Source organism: Oncorhynchus keta, chromosome 17 (genome assembly GCF_023373465.1).
Source record: "Oncorhynchus keta strain PuntledgeMale-10-30-2019 chromosome 17, Oket_V2, whole genome shotgun sequence".
In the NCBI taxonomy this organism is placed as follows: Eukaryota; Metazoa; Chordata; class Actinopteri; order Salmoniformes; family Salmonidae; genus Oncorhynchus; species Oncorhynchus keta.
This window is the reverse complement of record NC_068437.1, coordinates 3,430,268-3,444,262: the sequence shown is the minus strand read 5'-3', so window position 1 is coordinate 3,444,262 and position 13,995 is coordinate 3,430,268. Positions and strand designations below refer to the sequence as shown.

The window sequence follows — 13,995 nt, the reverse complement described above, 5'->3', positions numbered from 1 at the left end:
GGACCGTTGCACAAAGTCCCATTTGGCCAAAAGTAAAGGGATATGAGGCCACATGCATGAAGAATAGAGTTGGGAACGGATATCCACCATCCTCTTTTATTTGGTGGGGATTACGTAATGTTGGAAGAGGCAAGAGTTGAGAGTAGAGGCTCAGTCAAAACAACAGTGTGGTTTTCACCTGAAGGAGGTGACATCATTGGGACAAAAACCAAAAAACGTGCCGTCCTCACGGTGTCTGGTACCTATAAGGAATCACGGGAAGAAGATTGTGTGTGGTATAGTGGTATAGTGGATCATTGACCTTTAAGGCATACAGTTATGGGTTGACCTTAGAGCACAGTGTTCCTTGAGTCTCGGCTCGTCCTGTTCCCTCCACCTAACCTTGTATTGTGTCAGAGTGTGCTGTTCTGTACCATGTTGACCCCACTATGGAAACCACAGTGGGGGCTATGTCCTTCTTCCACAGGACATTGAGTTGCCAGCGAGACAGACAGACGGACGCCTGTGTGTAGGGGTTTGTTGTTGGAGGAATTGCAGCTGATTAGGTTTTGAGTAGATATTTTTCCCAAAAACTAAATTCAGTGTAGGCTACAATGGATGTATATTTATGTTTGAATCCTTATCTGATTAGTGCTCCCTCCTAAAGTATGTAAATACTAAATAACATGTCAATCCTTATGTTGCACTCCCTTTCGGTCTAGAAATATTGCCTACTTATTTACTGTGGCCAAACTCTACCTATAACCTTATCATGACCTGGTAATCGAACATGTTCATTTTGGATTGCTTTACAATGCTAATTGCTTGATGATTTAACTTGAGTATAATGGCTGTCAGGGTGCCACTGAATGTCTGTCTGTCGCTTCCAATGTAATATATTATGTTGACTCATAGCCTAACTTTGGTCAGCTTTATCATTGATTAGTATTTAGATTCCTCTCTCTTGTGGTGTTCCCCCCTCCTTTGTTACCTGACCTGTAACCATTCAATCGGCTTCACCTTTGTCTGTGTAAAGTAGCACAATATTTAGCTAATTAGCTAGCATAGATCCAGACATTCTGGTCATAAATAATGCTAATGGTTAGTTCAATGTGGATCAGATTGCAGAGATAAACAACAGCAAACTACTTGGCAAATGTGAGAAACCACAGCTCCTTCAAATAATGACTAAACTACACATTCTTTCATACAATATAGTTAAAAGGCAGATCATAAAATGACTATGGCCGTGATTCAATTCAAGGGGCTTTATTGGCATGGGATAGCATATGCTAATGTTGCCAAAGCAAGTGAAGTAGATAATATACAGAAGTGAAATAAACAATACAAATGAACAGTAAACAAAAGTTCCAAAAGAATAAAGACTTTACAAATGTCATATGTTGTATATATACAGTGTTGTAACAATGTACAAATGGTTAAAGTACAAAAGGGAAAATAATCTGAGTCCATGTTGGAGCACGCTTGACATTGAAGGTGTTTTCCAATTGAGATGATATCTGCAGCATTTACTTTGAATACTGCCTTTAAAAGGTGGATTGTCTATGTCACTTAACTTCATATGATGCAACATGTTTCGACCAAAGAACTGGTCTTCTACAGTCACAGTCAATAATATTACCACAGTCTTTTCTCTTTAGTGGTTTCACAACCCCTAGCACCTGGATGTTACTAATAAGGGGTGTGGAAAAGCCTGACATACAGATGTGAGATCTTAATTTGACCACTCTTTGTTGCTGAGAATGTTCCTGCACAGCAGGAAATGCACACGTTTGTATTCATGGTTTTAAAAAGCTTCTAAAGTTTGTAATTTTCCCTTTAAAATATCAGACTTGATTTGCCCTAATGAAAAATGTATCAACACATACAAAACATGTCCATTAATCATTAATCCACATAATAATCCACATTTCTTGTGGCTGCAGGTTTATTTTCCTGCTGTAGCAAACTCAAATTAAGATCCTACAACTGTAGGTCTTGGATGATTCACTAACAGCATTCTAAACTATGGCTGCGTCCCAAAATAGCCACTCCCTTACTGAGGCTATTGACTAGTAGAATATATAGTGCCAGTTAGACACCATCTATCTGTTGTGCAATGTTGTGTTAATATTGTTATTTCTAGATTTTGACTCATACCAGAAGTAACTATAACCATGTGAATGTCAGGCTCAAGGAAACAAGTTGAACTATTGTCTGGTTTTCCCCCATTCTAACCTCAAGCTCATGTGCTGTCATGTCAGGCTTTTCTCACACATTTGCTCTCCTTATTCCTCATAATCATTTTCCTTCCTAGTTTCCTTCTCTTCCCCATGGGCTCTATGTCTTCCCCTCTCTCTCTCTCTCTCTCCCTATTTTTCCCTTCTTCCCCCTCTCTCTCTCCTCCCTCCCCCCTATCCCTCTATGTCCTGTGGATGAACTCTCTGCCAGCTCCTCCTACCTGCTCAGCCTTTCCAGGAATCAAACAGTCATTTCCCTTAATATGAAGGGATGTGCTTGGCACTGAGCTCCAACAAAAGAGCAAGGAAGGGGGGGGGGAGTGCCAAATAATCTTCTCAAGGTAGGTTTAAGACGCACCGGCTTTCAACCAGTCCAATGTAAAGCTTACACAAACCCCATCAACCATCAAAATCCGCTTTATATATTTCTCCCCTCGACTTCTCTTTCTCTTCCTCTTACGACTCCGGTCGGCCAACAACCTCAAGTCACAGGTGAATCAGTCTTTACCTGTTTCTACGGGTCATATACGCTACTTGTGGTTTCTTCCTATAAAGAATTGTAGGGTTGATTCCTTGGTATTGTTACTGGACTCCTCAGTTTTGATACAAATTTTACTCTGTCACAATTAGCAGTCATAATCATTTATGTTAGGTTTCAGGCATTTAACTTGACACACTCAAGGTTAGGGATGTACTTTGGGACAGATCGACATTTACAAGGGGAGGGGTGGTTCAAAATAGGGTAAGGTTATTTAACTTTTTTTTGCTTTGTGGAGGGTTGTGTGTTTTGGGGGGGTTCACAGAGGTGTGTGTTTTTCCCTGGTTTACATTCTCTTTTCTGCTTGTAGTTTCCCTATAAACAATGTAACTGTTTGTTAACCGATTAATGAAGGTCAGTTAGTCTACAACAAAATTGACCAAAAATGTGGAACCCTACTCAAGATAGGTACCAAACCTGAATAGTGGCATTATGTTTGCATGTAGCTGAAACGTCAAAAAGTCAATCATTTTCAATGGAAGAAACCCAGTATGCAAAAACACTTGCTCTTTTCCGCTTTTCATTAGACCAGATAAATTCCTACCGCCAGCGGTCCAGTGGAGTTTGCCATTCAAGACTTGATTTGCATCTCTGGCGCGTAGCCCCTACTCATAGGACCGCTATAAGCCCTTGTCAGGCCACTTTTGCATCTCTGGTGATTTGCCTCCACTCAGAGGATAGCTATAAGCCATCGAGCCATGAGTTAATTTGAAAGAAAACAAGAAGGAATTTCTCTCATGTCAAATTCGGCCTGCCTCTTTCAAGCTAACCATAGCCAGCCAGAGGATGCAAGCTGTTTTTATTTTTTCTATGAATTCCTTACATTTGTTCTGATTTTAATTTGATTCAATGTATTTGCCAATGTAAAATACAACCACATATGTGGACATAATGCATTTAAAATCATTGAGGATGACACAACAAGTGATACTGTCAGAGATCTCATCCTCCTCTTCTGTGGAGGAGTAGCGAGAAGGATCGGAGGCCCAAAACGCAGCGTGGTAAGTGTGTCCCCCCCCCCGAAAAAAAACTGAACCTATAGGGGATGGGCATCTGTCCGCGGTGGCGGCTCTGGCTCCGGACGTGGACCCCACTTCACCATAGTTTTTTTGCGCCTCTTAGCCCGCCTCCGTGGCCTCTTTGGAGAGGCCACCCTTGCTGCCGACCTTGGACTGGGGACACGCCACGGGTCCCAATGGACGGGAGATTCCGGCAGCACTGGACGGGCGGGAGACTCCGGCAGCGCCGGACGGGCGGGAGACTCAGGCTGCGACGGAGTGACAGGCGGCTCTGGCAGATCCTGGCTGACTGACGGCTCTGGCAGCTCCTAGCTGACTGACGGCTCTGGCAGCCCCTGGCTGACTGAGGGCTCAGGACAGACTGGCGGCTCTGGCAGCTCAGGACAGACTGGCGGCTCTGGCAGCTCAGGACATACTGGCGGCTCTGGCAGCTCAGGACATACTGGCAGCCCTGGCAGCTCAGGACAGACGGGAGAATCTGGCAGCTCAGGACAGACGGGAGACTCTGGCAACGCTGGAGATGAAGGCTCTAAGCAGGGCTGGACAGGCAGGAGCACCTGTAGGGAGAAGACAGAGAGACAGCCTGGTGCAGGGGGCTGCCACCGGAGGGCTGGTACGTGGAGGTGGCACCGGACAGACCGGACCGTGAAGGCGCACTGGAGCTCTTGAGTACCGAGCCTGCCCAACCTTACCTGGTTGAATGCTCCCCGTAGCCAGGCCAGTGCGGCGAGGTGGAATAGCCCGCACTGTGCTGTGCTGGCGAACCGGGGACACCATGCGTAAGGCTGGTGCCATGTACACCGGCCCGAGGAGACGCACTGGCGACCAGATGTGCTGAGCCGGCTTCATGGCACCTGGCTCGATGCCCACCCGATACGAGGAGCTGGGATGTACTGCACCGGGCTATGCACATGCACCCCACGGCATAACACGGTGCCTGCCCGGTCCCTCTCTCTCTCCGGTAAGCACGGGAAGTTGGCGCAGGTCTCCTACCTGACTCCTACCTGATCCGTAGGTCGTGGGTGACCCTATGCTGCCCCACTTCTTGTGTAGTGTTTTCACGTTGAACGAAAACAAAGAGATTGAGCCCTGAGATGCCTTGGGCTCGCCTTCTGGGCAGGGTGTGCCTTTGCATGAAATCCTGCCTACTCGAATTACCCTGCTGCCATGGCCCAGGAGCAGAAGTGTAAGTCAATTTCAATATAACGTTACAGACATCAAAAACAAACACAGAGCAGACGAAGTCAACAAGCTAGCTAACTTGTTTGCAAATAAACTGTCCTTGTATCAGGGACAAAAGAAACAAGCATCATTATTGGTTCTTGGATCTGAATCAATTCAACCTTTATTTAACCAGGTAGGCCAGTTGAGAACAAGTTCTCATTTACAACTGCAACCTGGCCAAGATAAAGCAAAGAAGTTCGACACAAACAATAACACAGAGTTACACATGGGAATAAACAAACATACAGTCAATAATACAATAGAAAGTACAGTTTGTGCAAATGAGGTAAGATTAGGGAGGTAAGGCAATAAATAGGCCATAGTGGCAAAGCAATTACAATTTAGCAATTAAATACTGGAGTGATTGATGTGCAGAAGATGAATGTGCAAGTAGAGATACTGGGGTGCAAAGGAGCAGAAAATAAATAACAATATGGTGATGAGGTAGTTGGATGGGCTATTTACAGATTGGCTATGTACAGGTGCAAGGATCTGTAAGCTGCTCTGACAGCTGATGCTTAAAGTTAGTGAGGGAGATATGAGTCTCCAGTTTCAGTGATTTTTGCAATTTGTTCCAGTCATTGGCAGCAGAGAACTGGAAGGAAAGACGGCCAAAGGAGGAATTGGCTTTGGGGGTGACCAGTGAAATATATCTGCTGGAGCGCGTGCTACGGGTGGGTGCTGCTATGGTGACCAGTGAGCTGAGAGAAGGTAGGGCTTTACCCTTTCATGACCAATCCAGAACCCGGATGAACATTGGAATTAATTTAGAAATGTGGAAGACGGATGAAAAAATACCCGCCATTCTCATGGACTGGTAGCTAGGTAACTGTTTGGTTAAATTATTTGGTTTGATAGCTACGTTACCTACTAACCACGTTAGCTGCTAACCTTAATGTGTTCTATGTTCAAGCTAGCTAACCCAACCACTTAACTAGCAAGATAAGATTCTATGTATTCAGACTGTTTTGTACTCAAAGCAATCTAACAATCCATATCCATATATTTATATGTTCATATTCTTATGCATCCCTTTACACTTGTGTGTATTAGGTAGTTGTTGTGAAATTGTTACATTACTTGTTAGATATTACTGCACTGTCGGAACTAGAAGCACAAGCATTTCGCTACTCATGCATTAACATCTGCTAACCATGTGTATGTGACCAATAAAATTTGATTTGATATCATCATGTAGCTACACTGCAATAAACCCCACAAGATGCCAAATGCCTTTATTTCAACTAGCTAATGTCAGATGTGCAGATTTTTTACATGATAATATTAGTGTCTTTGCTTTGTAGATGACAATGTTAGCCAGTTTGACAGGAACCTGAGGTGGTACAAGTTGTGGTTGCGCAAACCCCAACACTGAAAGAGAGGTAAGAAATGCTGTATGCATTTTTTGTTATCCTTTGTGATTCAATAATTACTTTGTTGGTAATAAACCAAAATAGCTAGCTACATTATGTTTGCCTGCTAGTTCAGCACATTGTCTGTTTATACACATAGTTGATTCCTACCTAGTGCGAACTACCGACCAGAATGGTCAGTCAAGTAAACAATGGCTCACCTGCATTACATATTGGTGGACTATGGGCCATCAAGTAATAGGATAGTGACATTAGCATGACCCATATTACACTGGTTACAGAACAACATCACATCCTATTTATGTAAAAGAACACTGCTGTGACAGAAAATAATGTGTTGCTCTTCCTAGATCTGGCCGCCCGGCCAAACTGAGCAATTGAGAGTGAAGGGCCTTGGTGAGGGAGGTGACCAAGAACCTGATGTCCACTCTGACAGTTTTTAATTTTGATAAAATTGCAAAAATTTAAAAACCTGTTATTACTTTGTCATTATGGGGTATTGTGTGTAGATTGATGAGGGGGAAAAACAATCTGACTACTTTCTCAATGCACTGCATATACAATATATATATATATATATATATATATATATATATATATATATATATATATATATATATGTATGTGTGGAATATTCAGAGTTGCAAACCTTCTGTGTGTCACGCTCTGACCGTAGAGATCTTTTTATTCTCTATGTTTGGTTGGTCAGGGTGTGACTCGGGTGGGGAACTCTATGTTCTGTGTTTCTATGTTTTGGCCGGGTATGGTTCTCAATCAGGGACAGTTGTCTATCGTTGTCTCTGATTGGGAATCATATTTAGGCAGCCTTTTTTCCTTTTGTATTTTGTGGGTAGTTGTCTTCGTTTGATGCAGGTATAGCCTTAGGGAGCTTCACGTTCGTTTTGTTGTTGATTGTTTTGTTTAAATGGCGACATTTAAAGAAATAAAGAAAAAATGTACGCTCACTACGCTGCACCTTGGTCCGGTCATTTTCAAGACGACGTTCATGACAGAACAACCCACCACAAACGGACCAAGCGGCGTGGCCGGGAGGAGCAGACAGAGTGGACATGGGAAGACAAAAGGGATCTTGGACGTGGGAGGAGATCCTAGCTGGAAAGGATCGCCTGCCGTGGAAGCAGGTGGAAGCAGCGAGGAAGGTGGAAGCAGCTAGTAAAGGGGACCAGCTTTACATAAAGTCAAGTCTGGCAAGGAAGCCTGGGAAGCCACTCCAAAAAACATTTTTTTTTTTGGGGGGGATTGGCTAAAGTGGATATTCAGCCAGGACGGATGGTGGTGTCTCAGCACGCCTGGCCTCCAGTGCGTCTCTTCGGCCCAGGATATCCTGCGCCGGCTCTGTGCACTGTGTCTCCGGTGCGTCTGCACAGCCCAGTACGTCCTGTGCCAGCGCCACACATTTTCCGGGCGAAAGTAACCATCCAGCCAGGACGGGTTGTGCCGGCTCTACGGTTGAGACCTCCAGTGCGCCTCCAGTGTATCCGGTGCCTGCTCCACGCACCAGGCTTCCAGTGCATCTCCCCAGTCCGCTGATACCTGTTCTGGTTCCACGTACCAGGCCTCCAGTATGTCTCCCCAGCCTGGTAGGCCCTGTGGCAGCTCCACAGTGAAGAGGTGACTCCGGGATGCTGGCCTTCTAGGCAGAGTTCCTCTGTCCAGTGTCTGTTCTTTTACCCATCTTAATCATTTATTTATATTGGCACGTCTGAGACATGGCTTTTTCTTTGCAACTCTGCCTAGAAGGCCAGCATCCCGGAGTCGCCTCTTCACTGTTGACATTGAAACTGGTGTTTTGTGGGTACTATTTAATGAAGCTGCCAGTTGAGGACTTGTGAGGCGTCTGTTTCTCAAACCAGACAGTCTAATGTACTTGTCCTCTTGCTCAGTTGTGCACCAGGGCCTCCCACTCCTCTTTCTATTCTGGTTAGAGACAGTTTGTGCTGTTCTGTGAAGGGAGGAGTACACAGTGTTGTACAAGATCTTCAGTTTCTTGGCAATATCTCGCGTGGAATAGCCTTCATTTCTCAGAATAAGAACAGACTGACGAGTTTCAGAAGAAAGGCCTTTGTTTCTGGCCATTTTGAGCCTGTAATCGAACCCACAAATGATGATGCTCCAGATACTCTACTAGTTTAAAGAAGGCAAGTTTTATTGCTTCTTTAATCTTAAACAACAGTTTTCAGCTGCGCTGACATAATTGCAGAAGGGTTTTCTAATGATCAATTAACCTTTTAAAATGATAAACTTGGATTAGCTAACACAACGTGCCATTGGAACACAGGAGTGACGGTTGCTGATAATGGGCCTCTGTACGCTTATGTAGATATTCCATTAACAAATCAACCGTTTCCAGCTACAATAGTCAATTACAACATTAACAATGTCTACACTATATTTCAGATGAATTTGATGTTATTTTAATGGACAAAAAAAGTGATTTTCTTTCAAAAACAAGTACATTTCTAAGTAAAGAAAGAGCCTCTGATCCACAAGTCCCTTTCACCAGGTGGCTGATGAGATATGTAGGCACGACTGCCATATTGCATCTCTATCCCAAAGCCTTTGCTTGGTAGTGTACTTCTTTGTACTTACTTACTTTTACCACTCTCTCCCAAAATACATCATCCAGGAGGATCCTCTTGATGGGGCTATCCATATCGGCAGACTGTGATATGACCATTTCTTGGAGAGACTCCTTCCCCTCCAGGAGACTGTCAAACATGATGACAACACCATCCCATCGGGTGTTGCTGGGCAGCTTTAATGTGGTGGTCTTATTCTTCACACTTTACTTGGTGAGGTAGATTGCTGTTATAACTTGTAGACCCTTCACATACCTAACCAATTCAATGCATGAGCAGCACAGCCAATGGGTGTGACGTGAGGTTAGGACTCTTCCACTTTAGTCCAAGCAGCCTTCATGTTCGCAGCATTGTCTGTCACCAGTGCAAATACCTTCTGTGGTCCAAGGTTATTAATGATTGCCTTAAGCTCATCTGCAATGTAGAGACCGGTGTGTATGTTGTCCCTTGTCTGTGCTCTTGTAGAATACTGGTTGAGGGGTGGAGATGATGTAGTTCATTATTCCTTGCCCACGAACATTCGACCACCCATCAGAGAGGATTGCAGTACAGTCTGCTTTCTCTATGATTTGCTTGACCTTTACTTGAACTCTGTTGAACTCTGCATCCAGCAAATGAGTAGATAAAGCATGTCTGGTTGGAGGGGTGTATGCTGGGCGAAGAACATTCAGAAATCTCTTTCAATACACATTGCCTGTGAGCATCAGAGGTGAACCAGTTGCATACACGCACGGCTCGAGCAAGACATTCATCAGCATTTCTCTGACTACGTTCCTCCATTGAGTCAAACAAACTTACGATTCCAGGAGGACCATGAGCTGTTGCTATCGATTATGTATCTGATTCATAATTTTCACCTCAAATAGAAGTAGAGGGACTTGTCAGGGGTTGTTGTGAGCGCTGAGGGAACTTTATGCACCTGGCCAGATGATTCTGCCTCTTTGTTGCATTTTTCACATATGATTTGGCACAGTATTTGCAAATGTACACAGCTTTTCTTTCTACATTGGCTGCACTGAAATGTCTCCACATATCAGATTGTGCCCGTGGCATTTTCCTTTTAAAGATGATAAAAAAAAGAGTAAAAAATAAATAAATAATACAATTCCATGTACAGATAAATAGTTAAGCAGCTAGATTAAACAACTCCATTGTAAGAACGGTTTTAAAATGAAACATTTATTGGAACAGGTGAATTAACACTCCTCAGTTAGCAGGCTCAAGAAAGCTAAAACCCACATGGTAGTAAAAACTAACTCGCAGAAATTGTTAACAAGTTAGAAATAATTTAAACACACTTTGCTGTAGGCTACTATTTACTAGTTAACAAAAAAGCATGTATGTCATATAAAATATAATCACCCTACCCAGTATTGTAATCAAAATTTACCAGAAAGCATGTAGTCCTTGGCTCAGACAGTGTAGTAGTGTTGGCTCAATAGCATCTCATTTGTGTGCAAGATATTGAGAATCAGCTGTACATGTGATGGAAGAGTGCACTGTGCATGCAGAGTGTTGCAATTCCGTTGAATTGGGGATCGTTTAACCAAAATATGCCACAAGACATAGAATTGCCTTTTGTGTATCCCACAATAAAGGTTAACTGTTATAAGCTAACATTTTTTATGAATTTAAGCAACATTTTCCTGGAAAGTTTCCGACCCTTGCAACCCTAGTGATGGCATGTATAGCCATTATGGATAGTATGTAGATAGAATATATAGTATATCTGAAGAATATGTGGATGGCATAGTATATGTGTTTATGTGCTTGAGTTGTATACAGTATGTGCTTGGGGTCATTGTTCTGTAGGAAGGTAAATCTTTACCACAGTCTAAGGTCGTTTGGACTCTGAAGCAGGCTCTCGTCAAGGATTTGCCGGTTTTTGGCTCCATTCATTGTTCCCTCTATCCTTACCAGTCTACCAGTCCCTGCTGCTGAAAAGCATGATGCTGCCACCACCATGCTTCACGGTAGGAATGGTGTTAGAGTGGTGATGAGCTATGCCTGATTTTTCTCCAGACATAGCGCTTTGCATTCAGGCCAAAGAGTTCCATTTTTGTTCAAATCCTCTGTATTTCATCTGCTGCGTCTTTCAGATTCAATCTTCATTACCCATAACAGAAAAAAAACGAATGATGAGAGTGTTGACAAATGAAGAAAGAGCTAAATGAGAGAAATTAAGATTTTTAAAGAGAAAATGAAAAAAGAAGTAATCAAAATGAATTGGAACTCTTTTATGACACACCAGTACGTGAATCGAAGTAAAATAAAAACAAAAAAAACCATTAAAATCCGCCAGTTTTAAACTAGCGATATCATTTTTATTCCACTGGATGCTTCTCATTCCTCCATAACCGCTGATGTCATACCTCTGCATCTGTGGTGAAAGGTGGCAGATATTTGACAAACAATGAGACATCCTGAAAATCTTCTCACACCAAATGTCTGTAGCTTTCGAACGATTTGACCTACAAAACCTTTTGACCATTCCATGGAAAGGGGAGACTCTTACGAATATGATGGTGTTCTCCATCGTGTTTGTGAGAGTCTCCAAATGTTTTGACTTATGCTCTGAGTCATTCATGTGCAATCTTTGCCAAGTCCAGGAGTGGCTTTCGCCTGGCCACTCTCCCATAAAGCCCAGATTGGTGAAATGCTGTAGGGACTGTTCTGGCAGGTTCTCCCATCTCAGCCAAGGAACTGTGTCATTCTGTCAGAGTGGTCATTGGGTTATTGGTCACCTACATTGGTGTAAAGTACTTAAGTAAATGTTCTTGAAAGTACTACTAAAGTAGTTTTTTTTTACCTTACTTTACTATTTATATTTTTGACAACTTTTACTTTTACTTCAGTACATTCCCTGACACCTAAAGGTACTGGTTACAATTTGAATTCTTAGCAGGACAAGAACATTATCGTCAACGAGGCCAATAACGCAAGCTAGCTAGCGAGCCTAGCTACTTAACTATACTTGGCTAGCTTGCTAGCGTTAGATGTCTTGCTAACATTAGCTAGCTAGCTTGAAACATGAACTTGGACTTTGCTAGCTAGCTAAATGATGGTAAACACTGTTAAGCTCACTAGTTTGCTATCTGATTGTGTCCTTGCTAGCCGAGTTACTTGGCTAGCTAGCTTGCTATGCTAGATGGTTTGCTAACTTAAGATTGACTAAAGTTATATGTACATTCAGAGGAGAAAAAAGCCCCTCTATTCATGTTGCTAATCGGTTGTGTCTTTCAATTAGGGCAATGGCCAGCCCCAGCATCATATTTAACACAGCATCGTGTGGATGTGATAGCCATGGAGGTATTTAACGTTACATTCACTTAGCCTAGATGTTTCTTTGCCTATCTGTTCTTTCTTGTACAGTATTTACTTAATGCCAATGTAACATTATTGTTTCAAACAGGGCCATGAGTGAGACACTACTACAGGGCAACGGTGCCAAGTTTGGGCTGCTCCAGCGTCCAATGGTGATCTTAGGCTTGTGTGCGGCTGCTCGGCCATGGAATCCCATTTCATGAAGCTCCAGAGGAACAGTTATTGTGCTGACTTTGCTTCCAGAGGCAGTTCGGAATTCGGTAGTGAGTGTTGCAACCGAGGACAGACGATTTTTACGCTCTATGTGCGCGCTCCCGTTCTGTGAGCTTGTGTGGCCTACAACTTCATGCCTGAGCCGTTGCTGCTCCTAGACATTTCCACTTCACAATAACAGCACTTACAGTTGACTGGGGCCGCTCTAGGGCAGTAATTTGACGCACTGACTTGTTGGAAAGGTGTCATCCTATGACGGTGGCACGTTGAAAGTCACTGAGCTATTCAGTAAGGCCATTCTACTACCAATGCTTGTCTATGGAGATTTCATGGCTGTGTGCTTGATTTTATACACCTCTCAGCATAGGTCTACATTATTTTGGATTTGTGTGCCCATGCGAACTGTTTTCAGGGCGAAACATAATGAAATGTTACATAGGCATAGCTAGACTTACAGTGCAGTTTCCGAGGTCAGAGTTTAAGTTCAATGTTCTAATTCAATAAATGCTTAATAATGACAAATAAATAAATGTCACTAATGTAAGGAAAGAAAGGTTGTGTTTTATGTCACATGATCTGTGAAGACTACAAACATTAACTCGTGTTTATGGACAACTCATGAACTTGGGTGTAAAAAATGTTTTGATTAAACTCATGTATTATATTAAATGTAGGCTACCTGTTCTGCGTGTGTTCATGTGTGTAAAATTGCCTCTGCTGAGAGAGTAGGGTACTGGCAGTGTTGTAGGCCTAGTCCTTAACCACCTTTTTCAGAAAAATGCATTTAGGGTTTAGGCAATCAGAGTTTACCCAACTTTGTTTTGTTTACCACTACATCACTGGCTACCAGTAGGCCTATTTGAAGTTCATGGTGACGCACATTGTAGCCTAGTTTAGTAAGTTAAAGGTGTCTGTTAGGGTGACCATCACTTTCTTCAGTATAAAACTCAGTTCAAAACTGTTTAAAACAGTCTAAAACCCAGTTCAGATGTCCCAACTTTTCAGGCTACAAAAAAAGGTAAATGTGTCAGGCAATACACATGAATTAATGCAGGCCTAATCAATGGAATGTCATTTGGGTCACTTTTTTGGTGTTTTGTAACAGATGTCTTTTACCATTCATCAATGGCATGAGTATAGGATGCTGGAATTCTTATGGAGTGGATGAACATGGAGCCTGCTTTTTGAAATGATTTGTTTGATAATCGAATGAAAATATCATGAATGGTTGTGTTCATGCAACATTAAAAGCTAAATCATTTTCACAGTTATTAGGCGCTTGCACTCAAGAGACCCCTGAATGTCATGGTGTGATTCGCACACTGAAATGTATTTGTCTACTGGACCAATGTAATAGTTGTGTCATCTTACTGCACTATTAATGTATATACATCATATACTTACTTATATGCTGCTAATGCAATGTTCCTTATTCCACTCACTATGCACATGGGCAAACAATGTCCTTACTATACTCTATAGGCT

The 13,995-nt window shown here is 42.7% G+C and overlaps 1 long non-coding RNA gene across 3 annotated transcripts; it reads left to right on the top strand.

Moving 5' to 3' along the window:
• Positions 1 to 968: 968 nt before the first annotated feature.
• Positions 969 to 13,636, top strand: LOC118396091 (uncharacterized). Of its 3 annotated transcripts, none has more exons than XR_008066222.1 (5): positions 969 to 2,711; positions 5,579 to 5,711; positions 6,305 to 6,382; positions 12,221 to 12,282; positions 12,386 to 13,636. It is a non-coding gene; the product is annotated as an uncharacterized LOC118396091 (long non-coding RNA). The 3 variants fall into 3 exon arrangements; XR_008066221.1 differs by having other exon boundaries at positions 971 to 4,962; XR_008066220.1 differs by having other exon boundaries at positions 976 to 5,711.
• Positions 13,637 to 13,995: the final 359 nt, after the last annotated feature.